Source organism: Macrobrachium rosenbergii, chromosome 48 (assembly GCF_040412425.1).
Source record: "Macrobrachium rosenbergii isolate ZJJX-2024 chromosome 48, ASM4041242v1, whole genome shotgun sequence".
NCBI classification, from domain to species: Eukaryota; Metazoa; Arthropoda; class Malacostraca; order Decapoda; family Palaemonidae; genus Macrobrachium; species Macrobrachium rosenbergii.
Genome location: NC_089788.1, coordinates 7,498,002 through 7,518,001, shown reverse-complemented (window position 1 = coordinate 7,518,001; position 20,000 = coordinate 7,498,002).

Sequence of the window (20,000 nt, the reverse complement as noted above, 5' to 3'; positions counted from 1 at the left end):
CAGGCCCTAAGTAAATATTACATTTGACCTTGAGACGGATGCTTTCGCTGATCCGTGAAAGTTTATTGTCACCTGAGGCACCCCAGGACTTTTTATTTTTATTTTTTTTTTTTGGCCAAAGGGACCTCACAATCCAGTGAGAATATCACAATAACTGATTAATATTCTCGTGTTATTTTGTTAGGGAATTATGGTTGAAACGCTGTCATTTCATTGTCTTACAATCTTACTGCAATAAGTTTAATGTGAAAGACTTTCCCGTTTGGGTGGGGTAGTGCAGTCATGGAACTTCACGTGGTGCACTGTAGGCATTACTAAAGGGTGTTTGTAGCATACCTTCGGCCCCTAGCTACCCCCACATTTCAGCCTTTTTACTTTTCCTTCATAATAGCTTGCTTTCTTTAGTCTTTCCGTCCAACCTCTAGAACTTTTATTTCTCAGTGAAACTTTCGGGTTTTCTCCCAATTCCATCTTCTGATCCACTTCTCAGTTAGTTTCTGGATCTCTTTATCTTGCTGTCCAGCCATCCAACTTCCTAATTTTCAGTTCGGAAACATCGCAATATTACTTCTTGCTCATAATGTATGTATATGTGCGCGTTGCAAGTATATACTGTACATTTGTGTAAACATGTATACTTGTATGAGAGATGATTGCAAGTAAAGTACAGTAATCGCTAAATGCATGTCTTTCTTATTAAATGAATAATACTCTGTAATTGTAACATTTGAAGGATAAGTTTTCAGTCTGGAAATACCACGGCATTTATACAAACCCTCAATAAAGGCGCTGTTATATGCGAGTTGTAAAGCATATACTCGTATAATTGTATATTTTAACTGTGAATAAATGTAATTACCAATGAATTACAGTTATCGGTAATAACGTGACTCAGATCAGACTGAATAACAACGTGCATTATATATATACTTTTATAAATGTATATTTTAACTCTGAATAAGAAATGTGATTACCAGTAGATAACAGTGTGTTTGGTTGCGTTTAGAAAACGTCCGCGCGCCATTTTTAGGCGTCATTGCGAATGATTAAAATATCGAGTAATTGCAACTTCACGTAATTACGTGTCTGGTGGGAGAACATCGCAGAAGGCCATCCCATCCGAAGCTCATCGTTGTCATCCTCGACATTCTGCAGACGGCGGCGGCGGCGGCGGCGGGGCTGCCGTTGCTGATTCCAGCGGGCCGCGCCTTGTAATAAGCGATTTCATCGACTCCGGAGCGGAACATTTTTGATCACATCTCCGCGAAATCAACTCGCAGGAATCAGCGCTTCGTCGCGCCTACTATTACTAGGGAAGGGATATTCTCTCGAAGGGGGTTAGGGGGGGGAGGGGTCGATTTCGGGAGAAGAGGACCTCTAGGTGGACGGGGGTTGAGGGACCTCGGGGAGAAATGGATCATTAGGGAAAGGGGATTGGCGTGGTCGTCTCATGGGGAGCCACTGGGAGACGATTACCACCGGGGTATCGTTGAAGGGGTCTCACTTTGGAGGGACCTCGAGGAGGAACGAATCACAGTGGGATGAGATTGGTGTGGTCGTCTCATGAAGAATCTTTGGGAGACCTTGCCACAAGGGTATTATGGGAGGGGTCTTGCTGTTAGAACGACCTCGAGGAGGAACGCATCACAGGAGTGGTCGTCTCAGGGGGATTCATTGGGAGACGATTACCACAGGGGGTTTGTTGGAGGGGTCTTGTTCTGGAGGAGCTCCGAGGAGGAAGTTTTTCACAGGGGAAAGGGATTGGAGTGCTCGTCCTCACGGAGGAACCTTTGGGAGACGATTACCACAGGGGGTTTGTTAGAAGGCTTTCGCTTTTGAGGAACTTCGAGGAGGAAGGCTTTCACAGGGGGAGGGGGATTAGAGAGGTCACCCCTGAGAGTAAGCTTCTGGAAGACGATTACCACAGGGGTTTGTTGAAGGGACCTCGGGGACAGACGTGAGTTGGAGAATTGGAGGGGTTTGCTTTTGAAGGGGATATACCATAGGGGATTGGAAAATCGATTTTCGGGGAGGATCCCAGCGAGGGGAGGGCACAACACCCAGTGGGTATTGGATGTCCTCGGGGAGGGGACCTACCACCGTGGGTATTGGAGGGGTCGCTTTTGAGAAGACATCGAGGAGGGAACTTACCACAGGGTTGACTGGAGAGGTACGTTTAAAGGGCATAGGAGTCTTTTTTGTGGGGGAGGGGATCTCGGAGACGGGACGTACCCCGGTGGTATTGAAGGGGTCGCTTATGGGTGGGGGGCCCCCGGGGAAGATGACGTACCACAGGGAGGAGGAAATGTATAGGGTTAGGGGTCCTGAAAAGGAAAGAAAGATAATGACAGGAATTGTCAGAGATGGAATATTGTTGCGAGTCATTTCAATTATGTCTTGCTCACGGAACTCCTCATCATACTCCCTTCCTTCCTCCTCTCCACCTCCCTTCTCCCCCCCCCCGTCCTCCCCTACCGACATTCTTAAATGGAGACTATATTATGCCTTTGCTTTTACCCCCTCCCCGTCAATTTAGGAAGATGCGAGAATTAATGTTTTATTTCATTTATTATTGTGTTCTGCGTCGCGAGAGGGCTGAATGTGTCACGACTCCCGTAGCCTGTGTGAGAGAGAGAGAGAGAGAGAGAGAGAGAGAGAGAGAGAGAGAGAGAGAGAGAGAGAGAGAGAGAGAATATTGTTGTGACAAGATTTGATGTAACATTGTGCACATATATTATTATTGTTATTATTATTCCGAGGGTATAATATTTCATATATTTTGTATAATATTCTGTATAAAATGGTATAATATTTCATATTTTGTAGCTTTCCGCCATACATATCCGGTACTCCTCATCGACGTTTTGGAAATAAACGGCAAACCTTATTCCTTCTGTTCCTTGTACAGATTATGTCGTTCTTTCGTATTATTGATGATAGCTTGTCAAATCATGAGTTTTGGATTGAATCGTTTCTGTCGGCCGCAGTGGTTTGTGATTGAAGGCTGTGCATGCGCCTTTACAAAACGATTTCTCTTTTAGGTTATTCGCTTTTTCCACGGGTGAGGTAAGGCCTCTTTAAACGTGTATGGCAAACATTTATTACTGTCTAAAGGAGTGAGATATAATATTTGTGGAGGTTTGTGCATGTTGAGCCGAGTACGTGTTTTGGCAACATGATATGGGGCGTCTACCGTTCCAATTTGACATCGCATTACGTCGAGTATACAATTGCAGTGTGCCTTGTTATGCGTTTGCAGTTATTGTTTTTGAGTAGGTGTCTCTGCACTATCTTACTGTAGCTTTGCAGAATATCAGTATATGCTTTAATACCCTTATACTATTGCTTGCTCCCGGGCTGTTTCATTATCTTTGCCTTTTTTGACTTCAGCTCGTTATCAAGGTTTGCATTTGAAAGCTTCTCCAAAGATTTTAGGAAGCAGAGTAGCTTGGAGGTCATTGGGAATACCATACAAAGGTTTGCAGAGTGTACCGTGCAGTTGTACCCTACAAAGCCAGCTCTTTCCATGTCTGCCAGATTTTTTGTTTTAATTTCGTGATTTCCTTTCATAGTTTGTAGGTGTATCTGTAATTATTTGTAGTCTGTTTAGGCCTGTATTTTTTTTTTCACTTTCCAATTATTTGTGATCTGTTTAGATTCTCTTTTTACTGTGGAAGTATCACAATCAAATTTTGGATTGTGGCATTCCACACTCATGCTTCGACTCTCCAGATTGTGGGCATATTTTATCTTCATTAAATTAGAAAAATCGTTATTTGTATTCCTGAAATCGTATGTCATTTTTAATTTGATTTTTATACAATTGTACCAAATTTGTTTCCATGCTATTGCTTTTAATCTGAATTTGTTATGCCTTTGTATTTAGTTTTAGATTTTGTGCGCCGTTATGTTTATATTAGCTATTTATATTTTTAAAGCGTAAATTTTTTTTTTCATTTTTTGTATTTACTATTGTTTATTTGTCAACTTTGTTCTGTTTTGTATAGAAATTTATTATGATTTCTTACGATTCTGTGGTGGTGATTGTAAACTGAGTGTTTTATACTTTTGAGAGAGGCTAGCCCCGGCTAGATGACGACAAGTGTGAGCAATGACTTCATTATCGATCAGCCAACGTCGATACACACAGGAAAAATAAATACATCAAAACTAGTGAGAAAATTCCCCACCTGGAGAACGCCGTCACGTCACCTCTCGTCTTCACCTGATCAAGTTGTTACAATAAAGCAAGTGATTTCTTCACGAGTAAAGGCAACTTGCTTCACTTCTCCCCCCCCCCAAGTCAACATTTTTTCCACCTTTTTCTTCCCCCTCCCGTCTCCCCTTCCCCAACACGTTTTTCCACCTTCTCTCCCATTCTCATAACCCTTCCCCCTCTTCCTTCCCCTTCCCTTTCCCCTTCTCTCCCCTCCCCTGCCCCTTCCCTTCCCATTCCCTTCCCTCCCTCTCCTTTTTCCTCTCCATTCCCTCATCCCCTTCCTTTTCGCCCTCCCCTCCCCTACCCCTTTCCATCCCCATTCCCCTTCCTCCCCCATTCCCTCTTCCCTCCCCTTTCCCCTACCCCTTTCCACCCTCCCCTACCCCCTTTCCACCCTCTTCCCTACCCATTTCCACCCTCTCCCCCACCCCCTTTCCACCTTCTCCCCTACCCTTTCCACCCCCACCCCCTTTCCACCCCACCCCTACCCCATTTCCACCCTCCTCTACCCCCTTACCACCTTCTCCCCTATCCCCTTTCGGCCCCCCCACAACGGCCCCGACCTCACGAACTGTGCAGATGAGCCCGTCGTGGATGAAGACCGCCCTCGGCCTTCCGATGATGGCGTGGAACACCTGACGGAGCTCTCGAAAAGGGTGTCTATATTTTGATTGACGGGCGCGTCGTCCCGAAATTGTACCTCACACTCGCACGCTACATATAAGCGCTTTGCACGTCGATTTCACTTTTTGGTCGCTCGCTTCACGCTGGGTATCTATCTGTCTGTGTGCTGGAAGTGTTGTCAGCCAGGTCATTTTCCAGGTGTTTTTGTCTACGCTAGGTTGGTTGGTAATGTTGAGTGTGTTATTCTTTGGTTGATGTTTTTGTGCGCTAGGTTGGTGGTGTATGTTGAGTTTTTTTTATTGTTTGGTTGATATTTCTGTACTCTAGGTTGGTTGGTATATGTTGATTATCATATGTTGTTTTTGGTTGATGTTTTTGTGCGCTAGATCGGTGTATGTTGAGTTTTTTATTGTTTGGTTGACGTTTTGGTACGATAGGTTGGCGTATGTGGAATATTTTATTGTTTGGTTGATGTATTCGTACGCCAGGTTGGTGTGAATTGATTTTTAAATATTTTGGTGGTCACTAGTTTCATGTTGGTGAGGTTTTTGCATGGTAAGTCGATAAGTGTATGGTTTCAAGTATGGTGGGGTTAAGTACAGACGATTCTTGTATGGTTGGTCCACTGTAGTTACTTTTACGTATGCTAGGTTTTCGTATGTTAGTTTACTGTAGGTTAGGTTGCAAACGCTGGTTTCATACCCTTCAAACTGAGTATAAATAAGTGCATTTGACTGCTAATCTCGAATATTAATACAAAATTATATTTCAGTTAGTTTTTCTGTATATAGCTACTGAATGGTATTCCATATTTACTTAATTTTCCCTTTAAAGGAAGAATCAAGTTTTGCCGCAAATCATGAGTTTTAATTAAAAAATATAATGTATTTCAATTAGTTTTTCTGTATTTAGTCACTGAATAGCATTCCATATTCAGTTTTTTTTTCTTTAGAGGAAGAATCAAGTTTGGCCGCAAATCACGAGTTTTAATTTAAAAATATAATATATTTCAATACGCTTTTTCGTATTTAGCCACTGAATAGCATTCCATTTTCGTTTTTTTTCCTTTAAAGGAAGAATCAAGTTACACCATCCGCCATCTCTGCTGCCGACCGCCCAGATAACAAAAAAAAAAAAAAAAAGAAGCTGATGATGAGGATGTAAGGTTCATATAGCGTGTGTCCGAGGAAGCCCTTTAACCCCTCCGACCCACCCCCGCTCCCCCGATTTCGCGATTCCCGAATTCGGCAAATTGCAAAGAATCGGCCCCGCGTAATGGAGGGTCTTAGGAAGTCGTCGTAACAACCGGTACAAGAGAGCAATTTGGATGATTATATATCGTTGCTGCTGTTGCTCTCCCAGAGGTCGACATAAGCTGGGGGTACGCGCCTGCGCAGTCGGTCCGTCCGCGGAGTTGAGGGGGGGGGTGCAGGGGGAGGTTCGTGGATTCGTGTCCGGGTATGAAACGCGTTTCGTGATGTGCGGTGTGGGCTTTTTGGCTTTTGGCCCTAGTTTCCAAGGACGTTCGGGAGATCGTTGATGATGCGGATGCTTCTGCTCGTTCATTCGGTCGTAAGGTGGTGGAAGGTATACAGGAAATGTGTACGCACACACACACATTATATATATATATATATATATATATATATATATATATATATATATATATATATATATATATATATATACTGTATATATAAAATATTTATATGTATACATACTAATGCACACGTATATATAGATATACATATATATATGTGTGTGTATGTATGTATACATACATACATACATACATACATACATATATATATATACTGTATATATAATACACATTTTATATATATATATGTATATGTATGTAGGCTATGTATGTACGAGTATAGTGTGTACATGTGTATGTATATATGTAAACAATGCTTAAGAAACAGAAAACGAATTTAGATTACCCCAGATTTTTTTGTTAGTTGTCCATGTTTTCCCCGGCAGGGGCAATTTTGAGATTAAACACATTACAGATCGAACGGGCATTTCTAAAAAAAAAAAAGATAAAAAAAAAAACAATAAACAAGATCGAAATGCATTCAAGATACGAAAAAAACCTCTTATCTTTATCCCCACAAGGGTCAATTTCGACTCGAAGTCTTACCGTGGCAATACAAGAGGAAGTAAAAAAAAAAAAAATAAAAAAAAAAACACGAAAATCAGCAAATTACCTCCGACAGGTCGAAATGGGGACAAGAAACGTCAATAAAGCGTATATAGGATTTCTGCTTGCGCAGAGACAACAGAAAGATTCTGGCCAACGAGCTCTGATGGCAGGTTCCCCCGGACGATGGGACGAGAGATAATTCTTAAAACATACCGATAAGAGATAATTGCGGCCATGAAGAGGGCGGAACTTCTGACAAGAAATGCTCTCTAGAGAAAAGGTTCCCTTGTCACGCCGGCGGCTGCCGAGAGCGAATCGCGTCCTCTGATACTCTCAATCCTCCGTCGGGTCGCTAAGGGCAGGGGGATTAGGGATTGGATGCTTCTTACACGTGGGATTAGGTAGGGATTAGGTAGGAAACTGGGAATAACGAAAAACAGGGGTTGCAACGGTAAAACAGCTCTATTTTATTCCCCCGGGGGTAACTGAAGGAGGGCCATTACCCCGGGGGTAATTGAAGGGGGGCCATTATTGGAAAAGTGCTTGCGTATCGATTTCGATTGCCTCGGATTGTAAACAGTGCTTGGACATTTTGGGGGAAGTAATTCGGGGTTTCGGTCGAATGTTGCCTCGTGTTAAAACTTCCTTATCGGCTGAGGTATAATATCTTGAGGAGGCAAATGAGGGCCATTATTTGAAACACAGACATACATAACGCATGCGCGCATCGGCGTTTCTGCTGTTTATGTTTGTTTGTCGTGTGTAAATCTTTAGATTTAGTTGTTTATGTATCCGGAGACTTTCTAAATGTTCATCGCTGTTCGGTGGTTGCGTCTAGCTCAGTGTTAAAGCTTATCAATATACGGGGTATATATAAATATAGGCTATGTAGATATATACTGTCTTTTATCTAAACTATTTGTTTTTTTTTCTTAGTGGAATTAACTCCAAAATATTTTTTTTTCTTAGGGAGTTTAAATCCAAAAGTTTTTTTTCGTGGGAATAAATAAGAAAGGTGTTAGCTTTGCAGTTCTCAGATAATAATAATAATAATAATAATAATAATAATAATAATAATAATAATAATAATAATAATAATAATAATAATGATAATAATAATAATAATAATCTTTCCAGTTTTCAGATAATAATAATAATAATAATAATAATAATAATAATAATAATAATAATAATAATAATAATAATAATAATAATAATACATTTTATCTCAGTTCATGGCTATATGATAGTTGTGCAAAGACGACAGAATCAGTACAGAATAAAATTAGGGGCAAAGTGAAGTCGCAACGGTAACGACCAATAGTAGTATCAAAATTATAACAATAGTAGTAGATGTTTTTTAAATTTGGTAGCGATGGGATTACTTAAGTGAATAACATTCACAGTAGGTCAGACAGTAAAGGACGCACTGTGGTTGCTAATGATAGCAACCCGTGCAAAGGCATTGAAAGGAAAATATACATATACATTATATATATATATATATATATATATATATATATATATATATATATATATATATATATATATATATATATATATCCCCGTAGAGGGGTAGCGCCACCAGTGCACCTCATGCGGTGCACTGTAGGCATTACTTAAGGTTCTTTGCAGCGTGCCTTCGGCCCCTAGCTGCAACCCCTTTCGTTCCTTTTACTGTACCTCCTTTCATATTCTCTTTCTTCTATCTTACTTTCCACCTTCTCCTAACAATTGATTCGTGGTGCAACTGCTTTGAGGTTTTCCTCCTGTTACACCTTTCAAACCTTTCACTGTCAGTTTCCGTTTCAGCGCTGAATGACCTCATTGGTCCCAGTGCTTGGCCTTTGGCCTAAATTCTATATTCAGTTCAGTTCAATTCTATATATATATATATATATATATATATATATATATATATATATATATATATATATATATATATATATTTTATATGTATATATACACATATATTAATGTGTGTATATTATATATATACACACACATATATATATATATATATATATATATATATATATATATATATATATATATATATATATATATATATATATATATATATATCAGTAAGCTACAAACGTCCTTTAATATCCAATTGCTCTACCTCGGAAATAATATATTTTCATATATGTTACCGAAGGGAATTTTTAGTTGATGATAAGTTCGTCGTCCCGTGGGCTCGAACCAGCGAAAGGACAAGAACTCAGGACTACAGTGGACGCATTTAACCCACGCGGTAGAGCGACTTGGATATTAAAGGACGTTTGTAGCTTACTGATTGTATATGAATCACGGTGATGTGATAAAAAGTCATATATATATATATATATATATATATATATATATATATATATATATATATATATATATATATATATATATATATATATATATATATATATATATATACATTGTATATCGTGTGTTTGTGTGTTTTTTTTGTGTGTGTAGATCAAGTACACATCGATGTATTGTCAAACAGCTTTTTCTCCAAAATAAAAGGTTCTAAATCGTGAAAACTTTTATTTCATGTGGATTCGATAACAGGGATGAGATTGCCAGACCCGCTCCCTGGCCCCATTCTCCTCCAAATTAGGGGTCTGATGAATATATGTGTTATGAGTTCGTTTTTTTTTTTTTTTAGCAAAGGGTTATCCTCTTCCATTTTCACGCAAGGAAAGAAAAAAAGAAAGAGGAGAAACTCATAACAAAGAGTCCATACGCTCGGAATCAATATCAGAGCCACAATGGTACACGAGCGGAACGCGTTTTTGCAATAAGCAAACATCCAGCTTATGATGTTGCGTTGCCACTGTCGCTTCGCAAGACGAGTCTCTTTGAAAATGGAGTTTATTCAGCACGGAATGAAATCCCCGTTCCTTTTCCTCCCGTTCGGCATGCTTATCGGTAATCTCATATCAGTATCAAGGAGACTGCAATCAGTTAGCGAACTCAGAATCTCCAAATCTTCCCCCGGTGTTGGTGCAGAGAGAGAGAGAGAGAGAGAGAGAGAGAGAGAGAGAGAGAGAGAGAGAGAGAGAGAGAGAATGCTCTTTTGCTCCCGAGAGGAAATTGAGATGGAGGTGAGAGATGATATTAGAACTTGTGGATTGCTCGCCTACGTTTTTCTGCAACCTTCCAATTTAGAGAAGGGAGAATTGTCCCCTTTGTCAGGAAACTTCTTAGATTTATTTTTTATTTTAGCTCGCTTTTGTTTACATATTAACTGTTTTCCTTAAGTGTTTCCTTAATAAGGGCTGGCTTTAGAGATACTTACGCAAACACTCCCTGCCGCGTTCATACTTTAGCTGATATGTAAAGATATTTATATATGTGATGCCATACATGTATTTATTCCTTAAAAAATGTTTTTTTTTTTGCCACCGTGCATGTCTTATTTTGTTTTGTTATGTTGCTGCTCCTCTAACTCCATGTAGTCAAACTTGATGGGACTTTATTCGTATGAACTTCATGGAACCATATCCAAGGGACTATATGATATGTCTTACTTTACGGATTCCATGTGTGCGTTACTGAGTAAGGCCTCCCCTCGTGGAATCTAATTTTAAGAGGCTAAGTTAATATGACTTTCTCCATGGAGACAAAGCTGGACGGACTTACCTAAGTCAATATGACTTACTTCGAGGAGACAAAGCTGGAGGGACTTAGCTAAGTCAGTATGACTTACTTCTTGGAGACAAGGCTGGACGGACTTAGCTAAGTTAATATGACTTACTTCATGGAGACAAAGCTGGAGGGACTTAGCTAAGTTAATATGACTTACTTCATGGAGACAAAGCTGGAGGGACTTAGCTAAGTTAATATGACTTACTTCATGGAGACAAAGCTGGAGGGACTTAGCTAAGTCAATATGACTTACTCCATGGAGACAAAGCTGGAGGGACTTAGCTAAGTCAAAATGACTTCTACTTCATGGAGACAAAGCTGGAGGGACTTAGCTAAGTTAATATGACTTACCCCATGGAGACAAAGCTGGAGGGACTTAGCTAAGTTAATATGACTTACCCCATGGAGACAAAGCTGGAGGGACTTAGCTAAGTTAATATGACTTACCCCATGGAGACAAAGCTGGAGGGACTTAGCTAAGTCAATATGACTTACTCCATGGAGACAAAGCTGGAGGGACTTAGCTGAGTCAATATGACTTACTCCATGGAGACAAAGCTGGAGGACTTAGCTGAGTCAATATGACTTGCTCCATGGAGACAAAGCTGGAGGGACTTAGCTGAGTCAATATGACTTGCTCCATGGAGACAAAGCTGGAGGGACTTAGCTGAGTCAATATGACTTACTCCATGGAGACAAAGCTGGAGGGACTTAGCTGAGTCAATATGACTTGCTCCATGGAGACAAAGCTGGAGGGACTTAGCTGAGTCAATATGACTTGCTCCATGGAGACAAAGCTGGAGGGACTTAGCTGAGTCAATATGACTTGCTCCATGGAGACAAAGCTGGAGGGACTTAGCTGAGTCAATATGACTTGCTCCATGGAGACAAAGCTGGAGGGACTTAGCTAAGTAAATATGACTTACTCCATGGAGACAAAGCTGGAGGGACTTAGCTGAGTCAATATGACTTGCTCCATGGAGACAAAGCTGGAGGGACTTAGCTGAGTCAATATGACTTGCTCCATGGAGACAAAGCTGGAGGACTTAGCTGAGTCAATATGACTTGCTCCATGGAGACAAAGCTGGAGGGACTTAGCTGAGTCAATATGACTTGCTCCATGGAGACAAAGCTGGAGGGACTTAGCTGAGTCAATATGACTTGCTCCATGGAGACAAAGCTGGAGGACTTAGCTAAGTAAATATGACTTACTCCATGGAGACAAAGCTGGAGGACTTAGCTGAGTCAATATGACTTGCTCCATGGAGACAAAGCTGGAGGGACTTAGCTGAGTCAATATGACTTGCTCCATGGAGACAAAGCTGGAGGGACTTAGCTAAGTAAATATGACTTACTCCATGGAGACAAAGCTGGAGGGACTTAGCTAAGTCAAAATGACTTCTACTTCATGGAGACAAAGCTGGAGGGACTTAGCTGAGTCAATATGACTTGCTCCATGGAGACAAAGCTGGAGGGACTTAGCTGAGTCAATATGACTTGCTCCATGGAGACAAAGCTGGAGGGACTTAGCTGAGTCAATATGACTTGCTCCATGGAGACAAAGCTGGAGGGACTTAGCTAAGTCAAAATGACTTCTACTCCGTGGAGACAAAGCTGGAGGGACTTAGCTGAGTCAATATGACTTGCTCCATGGAGACAAAGCTGGAGGGACTTAGCTAAGTCAATATGACTTACTCCATGGAGACAAAGCTGGAGGGACTTAGCTAAGTCAAAATGACTTCTACTCCATGGAGACAAAGCTGGAGGGACTTAGCTGAGTCAATATGACTTACTCCATGGAGACAAAGCTGGAGGGACTTAGCTGAGTCAATATGACTTGCTCCATGGAGACAAAGCTGGAGGGACTTAGCTGAGTCAATATGACTTACTTCATGGAGACAAAGCTGGAGGGACTTACCTTGTATAGGGATAGATAAACCTGCTTTTGCATATGTAACCGTTCTAGTAGTTTAGTAGTAATAATGAGCCATTTCCGTTGGCTATGTAAAGCGACTGATGTTGCGGATGATTTTTGTACGAGGTGATCAGCTTGTAGTTAGCGGTTATGAGATGATTATGCCAGTAACCACTTCATTACCTTGTCCTCCTCTGAATCGGTGTTCATGAGGGGTAGCAGCTTATCACTGGAATTGCTAATTGCAACAGTATGAAAACAGTAACGGTGAATATGATGATAACATAAAAGATTCGTTGGAATTGGTAATTACAATAATATGAAAACGGTAACAATGGAAATGATGTTAATGTTAAAGATAATTATGACAGTAAGCCGTCTTGGCTGTTTTATAGCGTGGATGTCGCCTGGTTTGTCCCATCGTTGATTATTCCGGTTATAGTCCATTGTGCCAATGATGACCAAAGGAGTACTTTATGTACGTGGTAGTTAGATGAGTGTGGGGCACTGCAACCAGGGCGAAGAACGACATGGGTTAGCGATCTCGTCCGAAAATGCTTTCTAAAACTGCAAGGATGACACCTTCTGGAGTCACCCTCGGTAAGGGGAGAATTTGTATTCTGAATAAAATTATACATTACTACCCGAAAACGATTCTCCTTGTACTTTTAGTGATTTATTTACATGTTCATCTATTCACTTGTTAATTTCTCTCATTTTTTTTTCTCAATAATCGACCACTTCTCTCTTGTATTTCTTTTTATATTCTGTAACTTCTTTCAAGTGAAAACCTTGTTGTTTTGGAAGTTTGAATTTCAAGTCAGATGGCCTCTGTAGCCTGTTCCGCATGAATATGATTCATTTCCTGGGTAATAATAAAAGTAAAGTATGCTCAAATGTGTGTTCGTGAGCCAGTGCGTATATGCGTGTATTTGTCACATGTTAGGACCAATTTTCACAGACTTCCAAGCAGACGACAGGACTCAGACCTAACTAAATACTTTCTTCCATTTCTGGGAAAAAAAAACCTGAGGATAGGATATAGCCATCTCTATTAGTGGTCTCTCTATTAGTGGTCAGGGTCAACAAGCTCTCAAGACGAAGACCGTGTTTTTGTGCAAAGACCTCTTCTTAGGCTAGTCTCTGGACATCAAGGCTTGGGACCTGTGACCTAATTCCACTTCTGGATGACTAAGTTACTGCATTTCAGCGAACGTGGTCTGGAGTTTATGTGAATTTAGATTGGCTTAAAGTCTCTTGCTGTTCTTGATCACTGGTATTGCGGCCCAGTTTTACAGTATTCATTTTCAAACTCAATCAGTCAGTCAGTTAGGTTTTAGTCTGTTGGGATATCTGACCCTGTGTCTGAAGAATTTTCTAAAGCTTTTTATTTCGTAGTCTTTTTAAAATATGGCCCCGTAGGGGGGTTAGTGCCGTCAGTGCACCTCACGCGGTGCACTGTAGGCATTACTTAAGGTTCTTTGCAGCATCCCTTCGGCCCCTAGCTGCAACACCTTTCATTCCAATTACTGTACCTCCGTTCATATTCTCTCTTCCATCTTGCTATCCGCCCTCTCCTAACGCTTGTTTCATAGTGCAACTGCGAAGTTTTCCTCCTGTTACACCTTTCAAGCCTTTGGACTCTGTTTCCCTTTCAGCGCTGAATGACCTCATAGGTCCCAGTGCTTGGCCTTTGGCCTAAATTCTACGTTCCATTCCATTTTCAAAACATGGACCAACCGTGAGTTGTAATCATGCGTTGTTCCCTAAACGACCCGTAATGAATGCATTCGTGCATTCTTATTCTCGGGAATAAGAACCAGCTCTTTTAATAACAGAAGATTCGAATTATTTACGTCCGTGTTTAGTTGTGCGTTTAGCATTCTCATAAATATACAAAAGCCCCGTTCGACTGACTGAACCAAACCCACCTTGAACTGGAAGGGGGTTTAAAATGCTTGATCACTTTCCAAACCAATTACCCAGCTGCTGCTGAAGGGGGTTTCTTAATAACTCTTTGGGCAGAACTGGAACTGGCCTCCTACCTCTCTCTCTCTCTCTCTCTCTCTCTCTCTCTCTCTCTCTCTCTCAAACAGACACACACAAAAGCTCGCTGACTGGCTGCTAGCCTGTATTTATTTTTCGTCCTTATCTTTTTCTTCCTCTTAGCTTTACCCGCATTGGTCCAGGAGATGGGAAGAGGAGGGGGAGGAGGAGGAGGAGGCGGGATGGAGGGAAGGAAGGGAGGAAGGGAGGAGGTGGGTAGAACTATTACTATGCAAATGCTTCTAACTGTGAAGACAGATGCTTCACTTTCGCTCGGTAATGAGGGGGTTATTTGGCAAACACGATTCCCCCATTGGCGAGAATGGAATAAGGTTGTTGTGCTCTCTCTCTCTCTCTCTCTCTCTCTCTCTCTCTCTCTCTCTCTCTCTCTCTCTCTCTCTCTCTCATTCTTATTTTTCTCTCGGCTAATCATGAAGTTGATTATCTTCAATGTGTTAGCATTCTCTCTCTCTCTCTCTCTCTCTCTCTCTCTCTCTCTCTCTCTCTCTCTCTCTCTCTCATTCTTACTTTTCTCTCAGGTAATAAAGTTGATTATCTTTAGTGTGTTAGTATTCTCTCTCTCTCTCTCTCAGCTAATAAAGTTGATTATCTTAGTGTGTTAGTTCCCTCTCTCTCTCTCTCTCTCTCTCTCTCTCTCTCTCTCTCTCTCTCTCTCTCTCTCTCTCTCTCTCCTTTTTTCCCCAGCTATCTGACCCACCACCCCCTCCCCCATTCTACCTCCATATCAGTGCCCCTTTATAAATGGGTATCTCCTACGATCAAATTTAGTAGCCTCCTTTCCAAACTTTCTTTCCGTTAGTTTGTTTATTTGATCCTTCTTACGATGCTCTTCTTTTTATTAAGCTCTCTGGTTCATGGATTTCTTTCGGAAATACTTTCAGCTGTTTGGTCTTAATTTTCATCAGGAACGCCAGTTTTGATCGGGAACGCCAGTTGTGATCAGGAACGTCAGTTGTGGTCAGGAACGCCAGTTGTGATCAGGAACGTCATTATTGTGATCAGGAACGCCAGTTTTCATCAGAAACGCCAATTTCGATCAGGAACCCCGATTTTGATCGGGAACGCCAGTTTTGATTAAGAACGCCAATTGTGATCAGGAACGCCAATCTTGATCAGAAATGCTAGTTTTGATCAGGAACATCAATTTGGATCTGGAACGCCAGTTGTGATCAGGAACGCCAATGTTGATCTGGAACTCCAATTTGGAGCAGGAACGCCAATTGTGATCAGGAACGCCAGTTTTGATCAGGAACGCCAGTTGTGATCAGGAACGCCAATTGTTGTCAGGGACGCCAGTTGTGATCAGGAACGCCAATTGTGATCAGGAACGCCAATTGTGATCAGAAACACCAGTTTTGACCAGGAACGCCAATTTGGATCAGGAACGCCAGTTGTGATCAGGAACGCTAGTTGTGATCAGGAACGCCAATTGTGATCAGGAACGCCAGTTTTGATCAGGAACGCCAATTGCGATCAGGAACGCCAATTGTGATCAGGAACGCCAATTGTGATCAGGAACGCCAGTTGTGATCAGGAACGCTAGTTGTGATCAGGAACGCCAATTGTGATCAGGAACGCCAGTTTTGATCAGGAACGCCAATTGTGATCAGGAACGCTAGTTGTGATCAGGAACGCCAATTGTGATCAGGAACGCCAGTTGTGATCAGGAACGCCAATCGTGATCAGGAACGCCAATTGTGATCAGGGACGCCAATTGTGATCAGAAACACCAGTTTTGACCAGGAAAACGCCAATTTGGATCAGGAACGCCAGTTTTGATCAGGAAACCCAATTGTGATCAGGAATGCCAATTGTGATCAGGAATGCCAATTGTTATCAGGAACGCCAATTGTGATCAGGAACGCCAATTGTGATCAGGGACGCCAGTTGTGATCAGAAACACCAGTTTTGACCAGGAACGCCAATTTGGATCAGGAACGCCAGTTTTGATCAGGAACGCCAATTGTGATCAGGAACGCCAGTTGTGATCAGGAACGCCAATTGCGATCAGGAACGCCAGTTTTGATCTGGAACGCCAATTTGGATCAGGAACGCCAGTTTTGATCTGGAACGCCAATTGTGATCAGGAACGCCAGTTTTGATCAGGAACGCGAATTGTGAACAGGAACGCCAATTGTAATCAGGAACACCAATTGTGATTAGGAACGCCAGTTGTGATCAGGAACGCCAATTGCGATCAGGAACGCCAGTTTTGATTTGGAACGCCAATTCTGATCAGGAACGCCAATTCTGATCAGGAACGCCAGTTTTGATCAGGAGCGCCAGTTTTGATCAGGAACACCAGTTTTGATCAGGAACGCCAATTTTGATCAGGAACGCCAGTTTTGATCAGGAATGCCATTTTGATCAGGACCGCCAATTTGGATCAGGAACGCCAGTTTTGATCAGGAACGCCAATTGTGATCAGGAGCGCCAATTTTGATCAGGAATGCCAATTTTGATCAGGAACGCCAATTTTGATCATGAATGCCAATTTTGATCAGGAACGCCAATTTGGATCTGGAACGTCTTACCCTTGATTTTATCCTTTTCCTTAATGGGATATGCATATTACATAAACAAAGAAAGTGTTCTTGCTACGCTTGCTTTGCTTTTGATGTCAACTCTTCTCGTTATGAATTTGCTCTTCTATATAACATGGAAATTATACATAAAACTTACTGGTTATATTTATAAAAAAAAATTTGTGTGTATTTTGGGTTCCTGTGAAATTTTGTGTCGCCATTTTTAGTTCTCTGTGAAAAAAAAAAAACTATTATGCCTTCATTGTCTGTCTGTCCGCACTTTATTCTGTCCGCACTTTTTCTGTCCGCCCTCAGGTCTTAAAACCTACTGAGGCTAGAGGGCTGCAAATGGTATGTTGATCATCCATCCTCCAATCATCAAACATACCAAATTGCAGTCTTCTAGCCTCAGTAGTTTTGATTTTAGTTAAGGTTCAAATTAGCCTTAATCGTGCTTCTGGGAACGATATAGGATAGGCCACCACCTGGCCGTGGTTAAAGTTTCATGGGCCGCGGCTCATACAGCATTATACCGAGACCACCGAAAGATAGCGGCTGTACAGAAAACTCGATTGTGCCGAAGGAACTTCGGCGCATTTTTTACTGGTTTGTATTGTAGTTTCAGTAACATTACCATTGCTAATGGATTTCTTTAATATTTTTTTTTACTCTCTGCAAAGGATGGTCATTCTGTTCTAGTTATAAGCATAAATTAAAGGCTGCGTGAAAAGGAGAACGTTTTTATAGGCAATAACTCATATTATTTACACTTATCCATCAAAATCTGTTATTGTAAATGTCACGTCTCTTCTTGAAAGTTTTTAACAGTACCTCACGTTTAATCATTATGCTGATTACCTTTAGTGATTTAGTATTCTCTCTCTCTCTCTCTCTCTCTCTCTCTCTCTCTCTCTCTCTCTCTCTCTCTCTCGTTCTACATTTGTTTACTTACTACTTTCTTGTTGTCAAATTATGAGTGAATTCTATTGTCAGTTTATTTCAGTGGTGTATGGATCTCTCTCTCTCTCTCTCTCTCTCTCTCTCTCTCTCTCTCTCTCTCTCTCTCTCTCTCTCTCTCTCTCTCTCTCTCTCTCTCTCTCTCTCTCTCTTTCCTATTTTTCTACCAGTTAATCATAAAGTTGATTATCTTCAGTGTGTTAGCTCTCTCTCTCTCTCTCTCTCTCTCTCTCTCTCTCTCTCTCTCTCTCTCTCTCTCTCTCTCTCTCTCTCTCTCATTCGTACTTTTCTATCAGTTAATCATAAAGTTGATTATCTTCAGTGTGTTAGCTCTCTCTCTCTCTCTCTCTCTCTCTCTCTCTCTCTCTCTCTCTCTCTCTCTCTCTCTCTCTCTTATTCGTACTTTTCTATCAGTTAATCATAAAGTTGATTATCTTCAGTGTGTTAGCTCTCTCTCTCTCTCTCTCTCTCTCTCTCTCTCTCTCTCTCTCTCTCTCTCTCTCTCTCCCTCTCGTTTTTATCTATCAGTTAATCATAAAGTTGATTATCTTCAGTGTGTTAGCTCTCTCTCTCTCTCTCTCTCTCTCTCTCTCTCTCTCTCTCTCTCTCTCTCTCTCATTCGTACTTTTCTATCAGTTAATCATAAAGTTGATTATCTTCAGTGTGTTAGCTCTCTCTCTCTCTCTCTCTCTCTCTCTCTCTCTCTCTCTCTCTCTCTCTCTCTCGTTTTTATCTATCAGTTAATCATAAAGTTGACTATATTCAGTGTGTTAGCTCTCTCTCTCTCTCTCTCTCTCTCTCTCTCTCTCTCTCTCTCTCTCTCTCTCTCTCTCTCTCATTCGTATTTTTCTATCAGTTAATCATAAATTTGATTATCTTCATTGTCTCTCTCTCTCTCTCTCTCTCTCTCTCTCTCTCTCTCTCTCTCTCTCTCTCTCTCTCTCTCTCGTATTTTTCTATCAGTTAATCATAAAGTTGATGATCTTCAGTGTGTTAGCTCTCTCTCTCTATCTCTCTCTCTCTCATTCGTATTTTTCTCTCGGTTAATGTCTGTGTCTCGTGCATAAAAGGAAATGAGAGCCTAAATTCTTACAAAGAGATCCCATTCACTTGGCCTTCTGGGCACTATTAGAAACCTATTTACTTCTCGAGTGAGAAGTAATTAAATATTATAAAATCTAACCCGAGGCTAAGACGTACTCACTACTTTGCATTGAGAGAGAGAGAGAGAGAGAGAGAGAGAGAGAGAGAGAGAGAGAGAGAGAGAGAGAGAAGAGAAAGAACAGGGGAAAATGACCCCTATGTGTGTCACCCTCCTGCTATGTAAGTATAGAAGGCTAAGCCTTAAACTAAGATTGTTTAAGAGAGAGAGAGAGAGAGAGAGAGAGAGAGAGAGAGAGAGAGAGAGAGAGAGAGAGTGAGGGGGGCGGCGGAAGGGTGGGGCGGGGGCAGACCTGAAATAAACGTTGGAGAAAGAAGGGGGAGAAAGGGAAAAATACCCTTAAGTATGTTAACCTACCTTTGGTCCAAATATAAAAGCTTAAGACGTTGACAAACTTCCCTTGGATGAGAGAGAGAGAGAGAGAGAGAGAGAGAGAGAGAGAGAGAGAGAGAGATAATAAAGATGATGCCTAAAAGATGGAAAAGAAGTTGCAAAAATCCTCTAAAATACCTGCCTTAAGTCCAGAGAGAGAGAGAGAGAGAGAGAGAGAGAGAGAGAGAGAGAGAGAGAGAATAATAATAATAATAATAATAATAATAATAATAATAATAATAATAATATTAATAAAAGACGGAAAAGGAATTGCAAAAATCATCTAAATTACCTGTCATAATGTCCACACAGAGAGAGAGAGAGAGAGAGAGAGAGAGAGAGAGAGAGAGAGAGAGAGAGAG